The following is a 19,231-nucleotide window of genomic DNA, read 5'->3' on the forward strand; positions in this document are numbered from 1 at the left end:
CTACACTGGTGGTGTAAATTTTGTTTTATACCAGATCTAAATTGAAAAAATTTGAAACTGGTATACGTTTTGGTCTATTTTTGTCACTTTTTGGAACAAGAAATAGATCGTTCTAAAACTCTTTGTACGCTGCCAATAGGTGGGTAAAATGTCATATTTCAATTGAATACCTCATTTGTGGCTATTTCCATATAAGCGTTTTGCGACTGTTGGGGAATAAACAAAACAAAGATTGTTTATGACAATTCACAATTCATTTTTGTGGCTTTTCTGAAGAAGAATATGAACAGGTTTGTCGTTTTTGGCTTCAAGGAAACCGGCCAGCAAAAGGGGGAGTTCTGAAAGACCATAACCATAGGTTCAACTACTTGGTTTGCAACCATCAGCCACCAGGATTGCAAATATGTTGGCTATTTGTTAATCGCCTCAATTGTATTGGGACTAGAGGAGAACTTAAGAGGCCAGAAAATGTTCCTCGAAGACGCTGAACTGAAAACGTTCAAAATGCTGGGGTGACATTGCTCATTTCGTTTTTCTTATTTTTCGACTTTGCGGGTTAGATGAGCCGCAGGACAAATGACAATGACTGCTCCTTTTAAGCTTGAAGCATAACTGGCAGTATTTGACCTACTCGAAAATAGCGAAAATCGTTCGAATCGAGCTGCGCAATGCCACCCAACATCCTCAAAGCCCTAACCAAGTTTGGAGAACTGCAAGATTTTAAAAGAATGATGAGACGAAAACGGAAGATGAACATCTACGCGATCAAATATTTTTCGCTATCCTTCGAAACCCTACTTGTAGCAGAAATTTTCGATCATAGCAATCCATCCTGAGGAATGTCACTGACGCTCGGGTCAAACCGTCAAATCTATAAAGTCTTGTGGATATAAAGTGTCTTATCAAAGTAATCGTTTAATGTGCGAAAAAATTATCGAATTTCCGTATTTTAAATATTGAGTGTTTTTATTCTAACAAGTCTCATTAACTGATAGCATGGGGTATTGAATTGTTGACAGTGTGACAGATGTCAGCGGTTTGAAACAACAAGATATACAACACCGTTGCGGAGAACGAAAAGTTGGTCTATATTAGCTGGTTCTATTCAGGTTTCGCTGGTGTAAATCTAGTATAAAGTTGTTTCAAAAATAAACCACCGCTGAAGATGCCCTTAGTTTAGAAGTGTGCCGTGTCCTAGAACGATCGCTTTTATGAGTATTTTGTTTTCAGTGCAAACGGGAACGTTTTTCCCAAATAATGCACGTTTTGAGCGCTAAAAATTGCATTAAATTTTTTTTTGCGGCAGAATGTAACTGTATGTTTCAAAAAGCGATCGTTCAAGGACCGGCGAATTTAATAACGAAAATTTAAAAAAAAATATGAAGAAAATCGGTTCAGTAGTTTTCCCGCAATCAGGATCACGGCAAAGTCATTTTTCGGAAAACACTATTCCGAGAAAATCGCGTGTAAAGTTTCAAGTTTAGCTTATGCGGCCGTGGCGAGGCGCGCTGCAAATCGCTCTAACTTTCTTCCTATTGCTCAGATCTTTATGAAAATTTGTGAAAATGTTCTCAAGATGTTGTATTTGAAGATAATACAATGAAAAAATTTTCGTTTTTTTGAAAACTTAAAAGGTATATAACCCCTTAATGGCCGTCTTGATGGCCAAGTTCGGGATTCCATCTGGTCCCGGTGCTTCGCCAATCTTTAGGGAGTTTGCGATCTCGATAATTCATCTTCTGTCACCCTCACCGCATCGTGTGCCTTTGCACGACTGCCGTCACTCACGGTTGGTGGTGACTCGTCAGCCGGAGGCCAGGGACTTGGTTCGTGCGGACCGATTGGTGATCGCTATTCGTGTAGCTGTCGTCAACCCTCCAGTACGTGATCGGTCCTGGGCTGCAGAACGTCACATCGATAGTCGATTCCGCACCGTGCCTGCTGTAGGTGCATTTCGTACCAACGTTAGCCAAGTCTATGTTGAGCTTTACCAAAGCTTCAACAAAATCTTGCCCCTCTGGTTTGTACCCACTCGACAGCCCAAGCGTTAAAGTCACCCGCAACCACCAACGGCCCTAGGCCCGTCAGTTACACGGCTGCTTGGTCGACCATTCATGCGAACGTTTCAGTAGACCAACTAGGCGGACCATAGCAACTGCAGTAGAATACTCCATCCACTTTGGCTATCACGTACCCCTCGCTGGAGGCTGCCACAATCTCCTGGACCAATCTCCTGGACCTGCCTGTCGTGCCGTCTTCCAAGACTTGTCCCAGTTACCGTTTCCGGTGGGGATGCGGTAGGGGTCCAAGACGATGGCCATAGCGTGCTTGGCGTCCCGTTTACCGGTGCATACCAAACACTTGGGAGGTGCGCCGCTGTCTCGTGCTTTATGGCCTGGCTTGCTCCACCGCAGCGGCGGCATGAATTGTACCTGTCAGGCCCTTTGCACGACCAGGATTTATGCCCCCGCTCAAAGCACCTGAAGCAAACGTCAGGCTGTTGGAAGATGCCCAGGGGGCAGACCGACCAACCCACCTTCAACGTGGCTCCTCAGGGCCTTGTTACCCTCCGCTAGTGGAAACTTTATGGTAGCAACCTGGGTACCTGCCGGGCCCCTACGGAGACGTCCTGCTTCCGCGATCACCACCACTCCACACTCCCGCTCCAAAGCATGTGCTATGTCGCACCCTTCGGTGATCTCATCCAGGTTTTTAAGCTGTAGAGTCACTTCTGGGGTGAGAGCTAGGATTTGAACATCCTCGCCTAACACTTCTTGGGCCGCCTTTTTCATAGGCACAACCCTTGCCTTTCGCCTCCTTACGGAGTTCAAAGATCATTTCGCCGGTACGGGACCGACGAATTGACCTGACATCCGCGCCGAGATCTTTGAGCTTGGCTTCGCCTCTCATGGCCTTGAAGACTTCAGCGCACTTAGATGCATCCGTCTTGAAAATGAGCGCGTCGTCCTTGCTCCTCTTGTTCGACCCATGCGGCTTCGCGCGTCGTTCCCGCTTTTGCCACTTTTTGTCCACCACGGTGGTCCATTTACCTGCGCCCGCGGCTTCACAGATCGTCAGTTCCCTACTTGGCAGAGCTGACGGGCCAGCCTGTGGGCTGTCTTCGAACAACCGCCCTCGTTTAACTTTCCTGGGGGCCGCTTCTCCCGGAGTTTTTGGCATCATTAGCCCGCTGAAGGGCTTCCGCAAACTCGGATTTCGCGCCGCAGATATTTTCATCAAGCTGTACAAACACAGCCTCTACACTCGGGAACTTATCCATGTGGCTTTCTACCGCTGAGTCTATTTTATTCCAACTAGTACGGGTGTACTGTTGGAAAGCACTGCCCAGCCGTTAATCAAACCTAGCTCTCCTCAATATCAAATCAGTGTTGCTGAATCATAAAATTCATCAAAAAACTAAAATTTTTCAAATTGATCGTTAAATGCAGCATACAACCTATTTTAAAGTGACTAAAATTAGCCGTTTTTTGATGAATATTATAAGAAAGTAAACCAGACTACAACACTACAAGACTTCCGACAGTTGGAAAACAACCGTTTAGACAAATACGTCACAACTAATTTCCCTTGAAAAAGACCACCAAAACAGCCGAAACGTCGGGCAGTTTATCTTGATCTAGTCTGATTGCCAAAGTTAAAATTATCATAATTGTCAAAAATGCCATATGAATAAAGAAATAAATACGATGTGCAAGAGTCAAAAATAAAAAGCATGTAAAAATTATTTGTTTCATTATATGTTTTTATGTTTTTAATTGAAACATGTATATTTTACTTATTAAGTTTGTCTATTGTTTATTATTTTTTTCGAATGGTGCATTTTTGTTTGCGAGGTTTGCAAAAGAGCTTCATAGGCGCCAGTTTACAGAAACCGCTTTAACAAGCGGGAGGTACTATCGACCAGAACACTATTTGTCTAAAAGATCTCAAGCATTTTAGTTGAAACTTTTCTGAAGACCTAACAAACTCTAGTCTTAGTCTTCGAAAGTATTATTGACTTATAGCTTATAGACGGAAATGTAAAGGTTGATGAAGAAGATACTTACATTATTTTATTTTTATGGTGACAGATCGTTGAGATCCTGTACTGAATCCAAAATACGCCTTCGCAAAAGTCGATTTTGGGCTGCTCTTCTCCAGTCTGCTATGGCATCCGCTGCTATGGCATCCTCGTTGACAGCACACATCCAGCGCGTGTGAGGTCTGCCTCGCTGGCCTCTGTCTAGTTCTCTGCTAAATATTAGCTTTGCCGGTCGCTCGTCCGCCATCCGTGCTACGTGGTCAGCCCACTGTAACCTGCCGTGTTTCATCAGCTTGATTCTATGCTCAAAGATCCCAAGCACTCGTCGGTCGATCGATTCATGTCCGTAGAGCACCACCGGAGGGATCAGCGTCCTGTAGAGCGCAAATTTCGTACGATTCTGTAGACTACGGGACCAAAGCTGGCTACGTAATCCGTAATAAGCCCTATTCGCTGCCGCAATCCACCTCTTCACCTTGCAGCTTACCTCGTTGTCACATGTCACGAGAGTACCAAGATAAACAAATTCTGCGACCATTCGAAATAAAGAAGATAGGAGGTTAATAAGTCTCAGGGTGAAGTCGAACACCATAACACGTAGCATTGGAGGTAAAAAAAGCAAAAAATGTGAACAGCAAAAACGTTCAGACATGCCACAAAAGAACAAATATTACTGGTCGCTGTTTAGTCCATCCAAAAAAATGTATTTATTATTTTTATTATTTAAATTATTGTAGTGTTAGCTTAGGTTCTTCCAACAACTTTGAAAGATATTCGTCATTACAACGTTAGTGGAGATATCTTTTACCTCTATTTAACGTGATTTTTTACAAGTTTTCTTCCACAATGATGCCGCATCATTGTCTACAGAAAAACCATTTCTTACATAATTATCACATTTTTTCCTATAAAAATTCTGCTATCTTTGTTGAATATAAACAATCTTGATACAAATCGAATACAAATTTCTTTTATAATGGAAATATTTAATTCGTTTTCTATTTCACCAACATTGATCTTTTTCATGAATAAACATTGTGTAATCCTACGTTAACAATCGTGATCGTGTCTCGGATACAACTCTGCACAACAATTATTAAAATTGCGATCGCTTAAGCATTTCTGAAATAGTTTCAAATTTATATTTAATTTCAATTTAATTTCAATTTAAATTACATAAATTTAAAACGACATTTAACGCGAATAGTTAACACCGTTAGTTATATTGCATTCCGAAAAGGGCTTCCGTTCATTTTAACATTGCACCAATCTGATTCCGCGGCACGCACGAACGCACAAAGAGCGAAACAGGCACACCGACTTCTGCGTATGTACCGGCAAATAAATTCGCCTTCCTATGGCATCAGTTCCATCGTAGATCCTCTGGACTGCACCCTCGAAAACAGCAACTTTACGAAATGAGGTCACAGACCAACAAAAAGCAGCTTTCGTATGTGGAACGCAACTCATGACATCGATATTTTTACGACAAATATATTTGATTCGATACGTGACAATACGTATTATGCTTTCGGCTTTAACACTGTTGACAGTGGTCATAACCAGTAACACCCTCTTGTTCGCTTTGCTAAACCAACAAAATATACACCAAAAGGAACGGCGGAAGGTTTTCCTAGTCGTTGCTCACTGAATGAAACCAAAAATATCCTGTATGATTCTCGGTGGCCTGCAAAATTTGTGCGTGTACGTGGGTCGAATGTTGGGAATTTTTCCCATCGATTTCCGAAGCAGATGGCGGAGAAGCCTCGTTGAATATTATTTAAATTTGGTGCCTTGTCTGTATTCCATTCGCGATGCCATCGGAATTCTTCATAAAACACGGACTTCCTTAGCGCGCTACCAGAAGAGTTCCACGCGCGTTCCAGCACAGTAGCGTGAACCGATGGGATCTGGTCTCTGACGTGAAGAAGCGTGAGCGCGTCATGAATATGCAAGGGAGCATAAAGCGCGCTATCTTGATTATATGCTAAGCCTTTAAGCAAAGTGCATAATTTATCCGGCTGACGGTGGTGCTGCACTGTCGAGTATCTCTGCTGTTGCTGTTGCAGCCCAGCATGCCGTCTGCCTTGTTTTGTCGGTTAGAGTGAACGATGATGATGGTGCTGATGGTAGCTTCCGAGCATGATAACGCTCCGTGCAACCGGTTTACATTCAAAGCTAGATAATTATTCGCATGAAATTTTCAAAAACAAAAAACAAACGTCGGCATCTTAATAATTAGAAGCTTGTATGGTGAAATATGCCACGCTTCCCTCAACCGAAACTGTGTACAGTGAATGTTGTGCTACGAGTGGTTACGGTACAGGGAAAGCCACGATCGGGCGGAAATGTGGTGTGCACAGTACAAAAATTGAGCATCTTAAATCGTATATCACTCAGACGCTTGAAACGCCTGACGAAAGGTTTTTGCTAGTGCACACTCATGCCACCATCGAAACAATACAAAGAGGAACAGTTGCGTACCACGCGGACTTTGGCGGATAACGCTGATACTGATGAAGGTGTCTTTCATTCTGACAACAAGCTTTGTGCCTTAATATCTACGATATGGTGAAAAGCTCGGAAGTGTCGCTGCACGAAGAGAACATCCAAAACAGTTGAGTTGAGACGAAAGTTTTACGCTGAATATGGAATGTTTGGAAACAATTTAATTGCGTCATGTTCAATAACCATGCGACTCCACATTTTCACAACCAATGGAGTCGCTGTATGCTGTAAATATAGGCAAAGTTACCTAACAGGAAAATCAAATGAATGTATTGTAATAGCTTCCTGTACGAGTATACTCGAACGAGCTACAAGAGTAGGAATTTCGGGTGAAGCCGAAAGCACCCAACGATGTTTCGTGAAAATATCTATCACCAGTCCATTGTTATCACTGTAATGAAAGTCATCGTACGCACCAGCAGCCACTGTATTCCCAGATATGCAGCATTATTACAGACCCTAATTGGATTACTAGACATCGAGTGGTTTATAACGGTCGATGTTGTATCGGTACTAGAAATATCAAATGGAATACAGCTTCGAACAGCGGAAATATAAATTTCACCAACATCCCAACACACACATAAATTTCCATCGTGCCTTTACTATCAGCCAAACAAAGCAACGTACCATTATATTGGGCGGATGCCATCCGTGTAACTCAGCAACCGAAATCCGAAAAAAGAAGCACAGCGCATCTGTCTGATAAAACACAAATTGCTATCAACTTGGTATGCTACCACATCAAATAGTTTACCAACTTCGTCATATAAATTACTCACTCATCTTGCACGCGCTTGCTCTACCATCCTCTGTCTGTCATCCTTCCACCGTCACACGCAGCTGCTTGTAACGGTTTAATCCGATCAATAAATCAACAAGCACAAACTTTTGATTGCGCCATTCTTCTCGTGTGCCACCAGAGTAGAAGACGAGGTAACTCGCGGTTAGTTCATAGATTGAAACTGGGAGCACGTTATGCAGAGAGTATCAGTAAGTTTATTTTATTGAATTATCAAATTTTATGTGAATGAGCACTTGCGAATATGATGTTATTCGCGAATGAAACTGTTTCGTTGAAGTTACTTTCTTACATGCGTTGAGCAGCAAGATGAACAAGACAAGCGTTACGGTGAAACAATTTTGGCTTCTATGACGCTACTGAAAGCTCCAAGAATAAATAAGTTCGACTGTTTTTTTTTTAACAGTTCTATTTTGTCAGGTGTGCAACTATATTTCTACTGTTCATTTGTTTATTTATTAATTTATTTTTTTCAATAGAAAAGCACCTTTATTTGAAAAGAATAGTTACCAATAAATCACGATAGAAGCGCTCGTTTTTCGAGGCTATCGACGAATCGAGCCATTTTTTGATACCTTCATGTGAGCCGAACCACCAGAACTAGCCAGACCATATGCCATCGAACAAAACAAGTAACAATCGGACACGTGACTGCAGAAGCAATTACAATGATATGAAAAAAAAATTAAAATATATGTAATAGTTTTGATCTGTCACCGTTTGTGGCAGGACACACAATATAAATACTGAATAAATATTAGTAAATAAATAATTCATCACAAAATATCTCTTCCTATTAAAAAAAAGCAACAATCGGACGGCGCAACATATGGGGAATATGTCTCAAATTTGAGCGTTTCTATGTAGGAAGATTTTGGTAGTACTAGACCGAGCGTTGTCATGCAGTGGAATCACTTTTCGTGCCTTTGCTCATATTGTAGTTGTTTGCTACGCAATGCTCCGCTGTGATTACAATTAAAATCGACAACGTTTCCCGCTCGTTCCTGCTCATAATAAATGACATCGATCTGGTCCTATCATATACACAACAAAATCATCGCTGTGTGTATATTCTACCGAGCCGACTATTAATAATCATAATCGTAAATTTCTTTGATGGTGTTGTAAATCCATTTTTCATCACTCGACACAATATGATGAAAACCCCCTTTCTTTTTTACTGTTGGAGCAGTAGCTTGCACACAAAGATAGAGACACTCATCATCCATTGTTTTCAAAGCAAAAAGAACTCAAGTTAGTTATTTTTAAAACATTGGTAGAGCATACAATCGCTTGGAAAAGGCTTGGTGGGTAACTCCTAATACCCGAACCAGTATGGAGGCATGGATCCTCCTCGTAATCAAAATCTCTGCCGGCCGTCAAATTTTCAGTGTGTAATCAGCCTTTCACTGTGTTGTCAGGGTGTCTTATTTGTCGGTGCGGTCACCATTATATCCGATTTAAATTTGAACATCAAACTGTCCTTCTTAGGACGAAGCAAATACATGATTCAAAATTTAAAATTCTACCCTAGAATTAAAAGTGAACTGCTACACTTGATTCAACTTTAACAACATCTCTCTAAAGCCCTGTACACCGTGACGCCAGGTCTAAATTTATAGTTTCCCTTCAGGCCGAGGGTAGACAGCCAGCTGTTCCTGTTCTTGATGTCCTGGCGAGCCGTGACCTATCCTACATGTCCCTTATATACGTTTTCCTGAAATCCATCCACGCCCCAGTTTAGTCCTATCCCCTTCCGCCTACATCCAACCAAACGACAAGAACACGTTAAGACCCCGGATCCGAAAACAGCAATCAGACCCGCACAATACTCTCAAGGCCCGAGGGAGACAACCCAATTTGCCAGTCCGTAATATCTTGGCCCAGCAGCGGAACATATTCAATATGCTGCTTACCTATAGCAATGGAAAACCATCAAACAACAAATCAGTGCTTTTAATGCAAAACATTCTAGCTGTAAGTTAGATTTAGTTTCAGCTCGTAGTCGGCAGCGAGGATAAAAAATTTGCTTTTAGTTATTAAGATACTTTAGAAAGTAAGCTACTAGATATAATTGGCGCCGTTAAACATTGAATTGTATTTGTGCCGTGTCAAATAAATTATAGATTAAGAAAAAAAAACATCTCTCTAAAGTCTGAGTCTGATCAAACCATCAAAGTTAGACCGCGGTAGCAGACCACACGAAACTAAGTGACATTCAACAGACGATTTGAAGTGATAGGAGAAAAGAAAACCGCGGCGGGTCAAACTGTCACATTCATTAAACTTCCTAACGATACAATCATTTACCTCAAAGTGGAGCGTCAAGCTTGTGATCGTGGCTTTACACACAACCATTGCGATTTTTTGTATCTCGATACGCTTCAGCCACCGTTTTTTAGTGGAATAATGATAGTACCACATCCCGGAGCTTTCAAATATTTGGCAAAAAATCAAATGAAATAACTAAAATTATATAAAAATCATTAACATGCCGAACCAGTTTGCTTGTCTTGTGTCTAAGTTTGGTTCATCACGTTTCAGATATGTAAAAATCGATAAGCAATCGATGTAAAAATCAAATAGATCATCTATTATTATCAAATATCATCTATTAACAAATAGCAAAAATTTAGTTATTCACCTAATGTAGAACATTCATTTTTACACCCAAAAGTGAAATTGAAATAATTGATGACAAACTAGACAAAAAAAACGCTTCACTCTTTATTCTTTATTCTTTATTCTAACCTCTTCACTTGTCATGTTTTTTCGTCGCTCATCACTCTTCACTTTTAACTCTTCACTCTTTACTCTTCACTCTTCACTCTTCACTCTCCATTCTTCACTCTTCACTATTCACTCTTCACTCCATACTCTTCACTCTTCACTTTTTACTCTTCAGTCTTCAATCTTCACTTTTCACTATTCACTCTTCACTCTGCATTTTTCACTCTTCACATTATCACTCTTCAATCTTTACTATTCTCTCTTCACTTTTCACTTTTCACTCTTAACTCTTAACTCTTCATTCTCCACTCTTCACTCTTCGCTCTTCATTCTCCACTCTTCCCTCATAAGTCTTCATTTTTTACTCCCCACTCTTCATCTTTCACTCTTCACTCTTCACTGTTCAAAAATCGACCTCCGATGCTAATTTGCAATTCTATATGGTGACTTTTGACTTCTGGATAAACAGCTCAATATAGCTGTATACTAAGTGATAAGAGCATTCCCGAAGATGGGATGATATCCTGAGGTCGTGAATCTTAGAATTACCGATTTCAGCTTACTGCAGAGCTCAACCCATGCTACTTTTATCGTGAAGAGGTGACAACTGTGTTTCTGCAATGTTCATCATTTATATCCCCTATCATACTTTAAGTCGTACATTGACATAAGCCGTAGGTGGCTGTTAACCTTGCGGTTGTGTCTTATACACAACTAACACAACTCTACTTTTCACTTTTCTCTCTTCACTCTTCACTTTCCTCTCTTCATTCTTTACTCTTAATTCTTTACTCTTCACTCTTAAGTCTTTCATATTCACTCTTCACTATTAATTCTGCACTCTTCAATATTCACTCTCCACCCCTCACTATTCATTCTTCACTCTTCATTCATTACTCATCACTCTTCACTCTTCACTATTCATTCCACACTCTTCACTTTTTACTCTTCACTCTTTAGTCTTTAATATTCACTCTTCACTTTCCACTCTGCACTCTTCAATTTTCACTCTTCACTTCTCACTATTCTTTCTTCACTCTGCACTCTCCATTATTTGCTCTTCCTTCTTCATTCTTTATCGATCACTTCCCATTCTTTACATTTCTAGTTTCATTCTTTCCTCTTTATTCTTCAATCTTCATTCTTCACTCCTGATTTTTACTCATCACTCTTCACTTCTCACTCTGTTTTCGTCATATCTCACACTTTATTCTTAACTTCTCCCTATCAAATCTTCACTTCTCACTGATTATTTTTTATTCTCAAGGGTAGAGACTAAAATTATTTCTTCGCTCTTAACTTTTCTTTTTTCACTCTTCTCTATTCACTCTATACACTCTTCACACTTTACTCTTAATTTTGCATCACTTTCACTCTTCACTTTATCACTCGTCACCCCTATTTCTTCACTCTTTACCCTTCACTCTTCATTCTTTACTCTTCATTCTTCGCTCTTTAATTTTATCTATTTTTTCTTCACACCTTACACTTTAATAACATTATTGCACTGCTTACTATTTATTCTTCAATTCTCTCTTATTCTTCATTTTTAAGGGTAGAGACTTTAAACAATTCTTTGCTCTTTACTCTTCACTTTTCATTCTTCACTATTCACTCATAAATCTCAACTCGCCTGTCTACACTTTACGCGCTTCACACTCCATTTTTAATTTGCTTCACTTTATTTACTTCTCACTATGTATTCTTCACTTATCAATTTATATTCATTATTCTTAAGAGTGGAGATTCAATTTATTTCGTTGCTCTTCACTTTTTCCACTCTCCTACTTTCATTTTACAATCTTCACACTATATTCTTCTTGACTTTTCACTCTTCACACTTCATTATTCATTTCACATTCTTCACTTCTTATTCTGTTTTCTTCACATCTCACCCTTCATACTTTACTTCTCACTATTTATTCTTCGTTTCTCACTCTTCATTAATTGTTGAATTAATTCTTCGCTCTTCACTTTTCACTTTTCACTCTTCACTATTCACTCTCAAATCTCAACTCACCTGTATACACTCTTCACACTTCACTCTTAATTTCGCTGCATTTTTCACTCTTCACTCTTTACGTTTCATTTATCACTCCTATTTCTTCACTCTTTATTCTTCGCTCTTTGCTTTTCTCTATTTTTTCTTCCCACCTTGCACTTTTTTAACTTTATTTCACTTCTCACTATTTATTCTTCAATTCTCACTTTTTATTCTTCATTCTTAACAGAAAAGACTTAAATTATTTCTTTGCACTTCACTCTTCACTTTTCTCACTTTACTATTCCCTCCTAAAACTCAACTCGCCTGTCTACACTTTACATTTTTCACACTCCACTCTTAATTTTGCTTCACTTTTCACTCTTCACTCTTTACTTCTCACTCGTCACTCCTATTTCTTCACTCTTCATTCTGTGCTCGTCACTTCTCTGTCTTTTTTCCTCACATCTCACACTTTATTAAGTTTATTTTACTTCTCACTCTGTATTCTAAACTTCTCTATTTTTAGTCTTTATCCTTAATAGTGGAGATTTAATTTAATTCGTTGCTCTTCACTTTTCATTATTCAATCTTCACTCTCCTACCTTCACTTTAAAATCTTAACACTTTACTCTTCTTGAATTTTCATTCTTCACTCTTCATTATTCATTTTTCATTCTTCATTATCACTCTGTTTTCTTTACATCTAAAACTTCATACTTCACTTCTCACTAATAATTCTTCAATTTTCATCGATTATTCTATATTCTTAAGAGTGGAGACTTAAAATAACTCTTCACTCTTCACTTTTCGCTCTTCACTCTTCATTTTTCGCTCTCCACTTCTCATTCATTACTCATCACTCTTCACTCTTCACTATTCATTCCACACTCTTCACTTTTTACTCTTCACTCTTTAGTCTTTAATATTCACTCTTCATTTTCCACTCTTCACTATACACTCTGCACTCTTCACTCCTCACTATTCATTCTTCACTCTGCACTCTCCATTATTTGCTCTTCCTTTTTCATTTTTCATTAATCACTTTCCATTCTTTACATTTCAAGTTTCATTCTTCTCTCTTTATGCTTCAATCTTCATTCTTCACTCCTGATTTTTACTCTATATTCTTCTGTACTCTCCTACCTTCACTTTAAAATCTTCACGCTTTACTCTTCTTGAATTTTCTCTCTTCACTCTTCATTTTTCATTCTTCATTATCACTCTGTTTGCTTCACATCTAAAACTTCATACTTCACTTCTCACTAATAATTCTTCACTTCTCACTGATTATTCTTTTTTCTCAAGAGTGTTAAATAAGTTCAAATTGAATTAATTCTACCCTCTTCAGTTTTCACTTTTCACTCTTCACTATTCACTCTTGAATCTCAACTCTCCTGTCTACACTTTACGCTCTTCACACTCAACTCTTAATTTTACTTCACTTTTCGCTCTTCACTCTTCTCTCCTTCCTCTTCACTGTTCGCTCATCATTCTTCACTTTTCATTTTTTGCTCTTCACTTTTTTCTCTTTTGTCTCCACACCTCACACTTTATTAACGTTATTTCAATTCTCACTATTTATTCTTCGAATCTCATTTTTTTATTTTTTGGGTTCAAGAGTGGAGCCTTAAATTATTTTTCTGCTCTTTTCTTTTCACTTTTCATTCTTCATTTTACACTCTTGAATCTTGACTCTCCTGTCTTCACTTTACACTCTTTTTACTTTACACTTCACTCTTCTTGACTTTTTGCTCTTCACTTTAAATTATTCTTCAAAGTTCACTCTTCACTCTTCACCTTTCACTCCTAAATTTCAACTCTCTTGTCTTCACTTTACACTTTACTCTTCTAGACTTTTCACTCTTCACTGTTAATTTTTTCTCACTTTTCACTCTTCACTCCTTTTTCTTCACTCTTAACTCTTAATTTTCATTCTTCACTTTCCACTTTTCACTTTGTTTTCTTCACATCTCACACTTTATTCTTTGTTTCTCACTATTCATTCTTCATTTCTCACTACTCATTTCTTATTCTTAAGAGTGGAGACTTAAATTGATCCTATGCTCTTCACTTTTCACTCTTCATTTCTCACTCTTCAATCTAACTCTATTGTCCTTACACTGTTTACTTTTCACATTTTACTATGGTTGACTTTTGACTCTTAGTTTTTTTTTTCACTTATCAATCTTTACTCTCCAGTTTTCACTTTACACTCTGCGCTCTTCTTGACCTTTCACTCTTCACTCTAAATTTCTCTTCACTTTCAACTCTTCACTTTTCAATCCTCTTTCTTCACTCTTCACTCTGCACTCTTTTTTCTTCACATTTAACTCTTTATTTTTCACTTGTCACTTTTTATTCTTTACTTTTATTGTTTTCTGCACTCTTTATTTTCTATTCTTAAGAGTGGAGACTCAAACTCAGTTTTAAATCTTCACTTTTAACTCTTAAATGTTCTTTCTCCAGTCTTCACTTTTTAATTTTCACTCTTCACACTTCTTTTTCCATTTTTCACTTTTCACTTCAACGGTTCAGTTTTCACTCTTCACACTTTACTCTTCACTGTTCTTCATTTTTTCTAACTTTGGGTCTTCTAACTCCGCATTCTTCTCTTTTGACTCGTCACTCTTCACATTGTCATTTTCACTCGTTACTAATCACTTTTTGCCCTTCACTTTCACTTTCAGTTTCTTGCAGACATGTTCATTTTTGTGGCTTGTTGATTAACCTCTTTTTTTCACAAATAACCTCTTACATTCTTAACTCCTGATACCTAGATTTTTGACTTTAGGATCTTTTTAAGCCGTATTTGCCAGAAAAACTGCTCTTTAGACTTTTTCGAAATTATATAGCAGGCTTGATATTTTTTATAAGTCTTGATCTAACAGATTTTTAAATTTACGCATTTTCACGCGAATTTCAAAATGTATACGTTTTAACAAGAGTGCCGGTCGAGTTTACTTATGTCGAATTCGTTTTCGCGGTGTAGCTACACAAGAATCACACTTTTGCCCGGTAGGTTTTTTTCACTTTCCGGACTAGTCACCAGTGAACACTGTGGTGTACTTCTGCGTATTTTCTGTAGAGTGATTAATCCCTCTTGTTTCTATCAGACGTGGGGTGAGCTGGAAGTGTGTTTGTCTCTCTGTAAGTTGGTTGAGACACTTTGGAGTGGAGAGAAAAGCAGTGTGGTGAAAGCATTGCTACACGCAGGCACATACTGAAAGAGAAGTGCGCGGTGATTTTTTTCTTCGTTCTTTCCACATATTGAGGAGAATGACAAGCATGCTTGCGAGTAAACACAAAGTTCCATGTCGGAGAACCGGCTCGTTTTTTTCACACCATCTATTTTCGATATTGTTTTCGCGGTGTAGCTACACTTTTCCGGTCTACACTTTGCAGCTTGAAATTAAATATTTTCAGTGTAGTTGCATTGGTATACGTAATAATAGGGATAGCTGTCAATTTGTTTTGTTTTGGTCATTATCGCCATCGTTATTCTGTCTCGTTTCCATTTCATATGTCCATCTCGCAATTGTGCTGAAAAAAAATTTTTGCTGACACTTTACCACGTGGAACGACAACCAGAACAAACCAGTTTTGACACAAACGTGTGAATGTGTTGGTAACTTTCTACAGAACACTCTGCTTTTTTCGGGTGTAGTCAGAGATAGAAAAAGTGTTGTCCGTAAAGGGAAATAAAACATTTACGTTGTCAAAAGTGTAGTCCGAGTGTAGCTAAACCGCGAAAACGGAAACAACATATGAATACACTCAATTTCCATCTTTGAATAAATGGTAGTGTGGGTCAGTCAGACCATTGATCGAAAGAGCTGTTGATCGAATAAAACGATGTTAAGAGAATAGAGTGGATGAGGTGGGACTTCCTATTTCAGCGTTTCCGGATACGTCTTGAGGACGTTAGTAACATGTGAGCGAGTATTGTCGTGTAAAAGAATTATCTTGTCGTGTCTTTTCTTGGATTGTAGCAATTAGCTCAAATGCATTATTTGTCGTCAGTGGAAAGCTCCTTAATGGTGCCACCTCCAAATGTGCGTTCTCAAATAATTTTTTATAGCTCCAGGACGCTTCTTGTGTTCTACGTCGAAATCATCATTTTGAAGTTATTAGCTAAATGTGTGTATTCACTGTTTACTCAGTGTCAAATTATGTAAACCTGAGTGCCCAAATTGTTATGCGTAAACTAAAAATAAATAAAATTGTCTTACATATTATTCAACCTATTTTGATTGACTAATTTCATACCTCAATCTCACCAGGAATATCCAGAATACCGAATTACACTGGTCGACAAAAGCGAAAAAAACTCAACCTGGAATAATAAAAGATTATAGATATTTAACCATTCTTGTGAATTTTGGTGCACCTAACAAGCTCGAAAGTGCTTCAAAAGGCTTAGATATAGGAAATTCAGAAGGCTTAGATATAAGAGATTCACATTGCTCAGCTTTAATTTTCATAATATAATTCAATTTAAGTACAATCTTAAAACCGAACAAAGCTATTTGCATGTTAATATGTTTTGGGAAATAAATATGAATTAAATTCATGCATAAATAGAACTAGCTCGTTTATTCCTGAGGGCTTATTTTGTTTCAATGGTGTTTGTATTCAATGTGAGAATTTCATGTCTTGTGCAGTAGAAATAACCATTTTTTTAAAGATAAAGGATAAAACTAAATAAAAAACAACCTGCATGTAGTACCATTTCGATAGCTAGAAAAAAAACCACCCCTTCAGACGTAACGTTTGCGGAATACATCGTTATAGTAAATAACTCTAATAAATGAGGCTGGGCTGGTCTGCCATCTCCGAAACCACAGCCCCGGTCGTATACAGCGAGCATGTTGTAACATCAGTAGTAATTCCATCTCGTTTGCCGCTGACTTCGCGTGAACCGGGAACGAAATGTTTTTCTGCGGTGATCACACTGCTTTAGTACATCGTGGCTGGTCGCATTTTTGCCCGTCAGTCTCTGAATTCCAGCGGTCGTAGTTGCTATTGTTATCGTTTTTTCCGTTTTTTTCGGTGGGGTTTTCTAGTATTTTTTTTTCGCCCTTGCCCTGCTGTTGGAGCACACTTAAAACGGATAAGTGGCAGTCGAGGATTAGCTTCGTGTTCCATTTTGGTCAGTGCATTCCTACAAAACGATTGCAAATTGGCCTATTAGGATGCATTCCAGAGTGCTGCTTTTGGGGCGGATGCTCGTTACTTCGGGGAATTTCGAAGATTGATGGCCCTCAGCTCGGTGATTTACGATTTTCCGAAGCCATGGTTGAGGCTTGTTAGGAGAGCTCTAACTTCGTCTGAGAGATAAAATGCTGTTATAGATATAAAATCCCTGCTGCCCAATAATTAACTTGTATACTTTGAAGCTATTAATTATGAAAATTAGTACTTTGTAATTCCGCTGCACAAAAGATACGTTGGAAATTTAGCTCCCAAATAAATGCAACTTTTTATGCCCTCAATGGCAAGTTTGTAATGAAGCATGCAGTATAATAGCTGCCACCAGAACAATAAGCCGAAAGCACCCTCAACAGAAGCGGCAGGCTTTGAATTCCAACTTCTCAGTGATGAACCTGTGTCTGGAACTTAAATCAGACTGACGCATCTGTCTCAGGCTGCATTCAGCGATTCATCAACCTTGTACAGTACGACGGCCTAGCGAGGGGCATAGTTTGCGCTAAGCCCCTGCTGGAAAATTTCCTTGCACAGCACAGCATAGAGAAACCTAAATACCACCAACGAAGAGTTAAATTGAATACCTGCTTTCGCATGCATCCACTAGGCATACAACCGAATGAATTGAGTTTATGCCAGTCTAATGCAAACTTCATTTAGGAGCAAAATCCCCCACACCCACATACGACCGGCGAACAAAGCTGGATGGAATTAACGACTAATGTGTGGGAATGCGTAAAAAAACTGGAAAATTTTATACCACCCAGCTTTTTTTCGGTTTTCGAAATGGAATCGGTGAAATAGGTATGGAATGCGGACAGGCAAAAACAAAAGTTTGCCAACCACATTTTCGTTTTGTTTCGTTTTCCAGACATCCTTAGCAAAGAGTTGTTGTGGGCTGCGGACTCCAATCCAACGAGACCATTGTCTAAGTTTTGCGGCCACTTTAGCGACAACACTTTTGCTACATTCTGCTTAATTTTTGTTGAACACTTTTTTCACTATTCATCAGAAATCAACTTTCAAACATTTCAAGAGTTAGGTTGAAAACGATTTCCGGACAAAACAGCAGACCAGCTCTAGAAGTAGAAACTTGAAGTTAAAGTAGCAATATACCACATAATGAAGCTACTTTTAACTACTAGAAGGACTCGTTTTTTCTGTAGTTTTTAATTCTATTCCGGCTCCGTAATAATTAATTATTGCTATCGATTGAGTGAATCACAAATAGCACCTGGGCAGGGTCTAAATGCACTAGTTGGCTACGAACCGTGTACTCTAGCGTAACACCAGCCCAACCATTGCAATGGATCAGTTCCTGCAAAACAATTTTCGACTGTTCAACAAGCGAAAACTGGCGCTGCTCCGGACGGGCGACGTGTTCGAGGAGGTGATTGCGACGATGCGCTTTTTTCTCGGACAATGTGGATTGGACATTTTAGATTTAAAATTTCGTTTGACTTTTCGAACCTACATGGTGCTGTTCTGGACGGCGTTGTTCTGTGTATCCTTAGTTTACACAGTATACCTTCACTGGCACGATTGGTACGCTGTCATGGATACGCTTTCGCTCAGTGGTTTGGGAATTCAGGCCATGGTCAAGATTCACATGGGATTGGGGAAGAAGACCTATTTTCAAAACAAGTACCTTGATATGCGAGCACTGCATGGGCGAGCAGCGATGAAGCCGCGAAATAATGCAGTCATGGTGAAATGTGTTCTGATTATTTCGTACGCGGTTCGGTGTTTGTTTGTGGTCTACGTCTTAGCAGGAGCAGCCTTTTTAGTTTTGCCTGCATACACGCTGATCATGAAACAGGAGAAATTGCTGGTCATCCCACTGGAACTACCTTTCATAGAGTCATTTTCGGATATAGGATATATAACAATAACAGTTTACCACGTAATAATGCTGTTGATGGCCGTATCGGGTATATTTGCAGGAGACATGGGTGTTATG

This window comes from Wyeomyia smithii, chromosome 3, assembly GCF_029784165.1.
Source record: "Wyeomyia smithii strain HCP4-BCI-WySm-NY-G18 chromosome 3, ASM2978416v1, whole genome shotgun sequence".
NCBI classification, from domain to species: Eukaryota; Metazoa; Arthropoda; class Insecta; order Diptera; family Culicidae; genus Wyeomyia; species Wyeomyia smithii.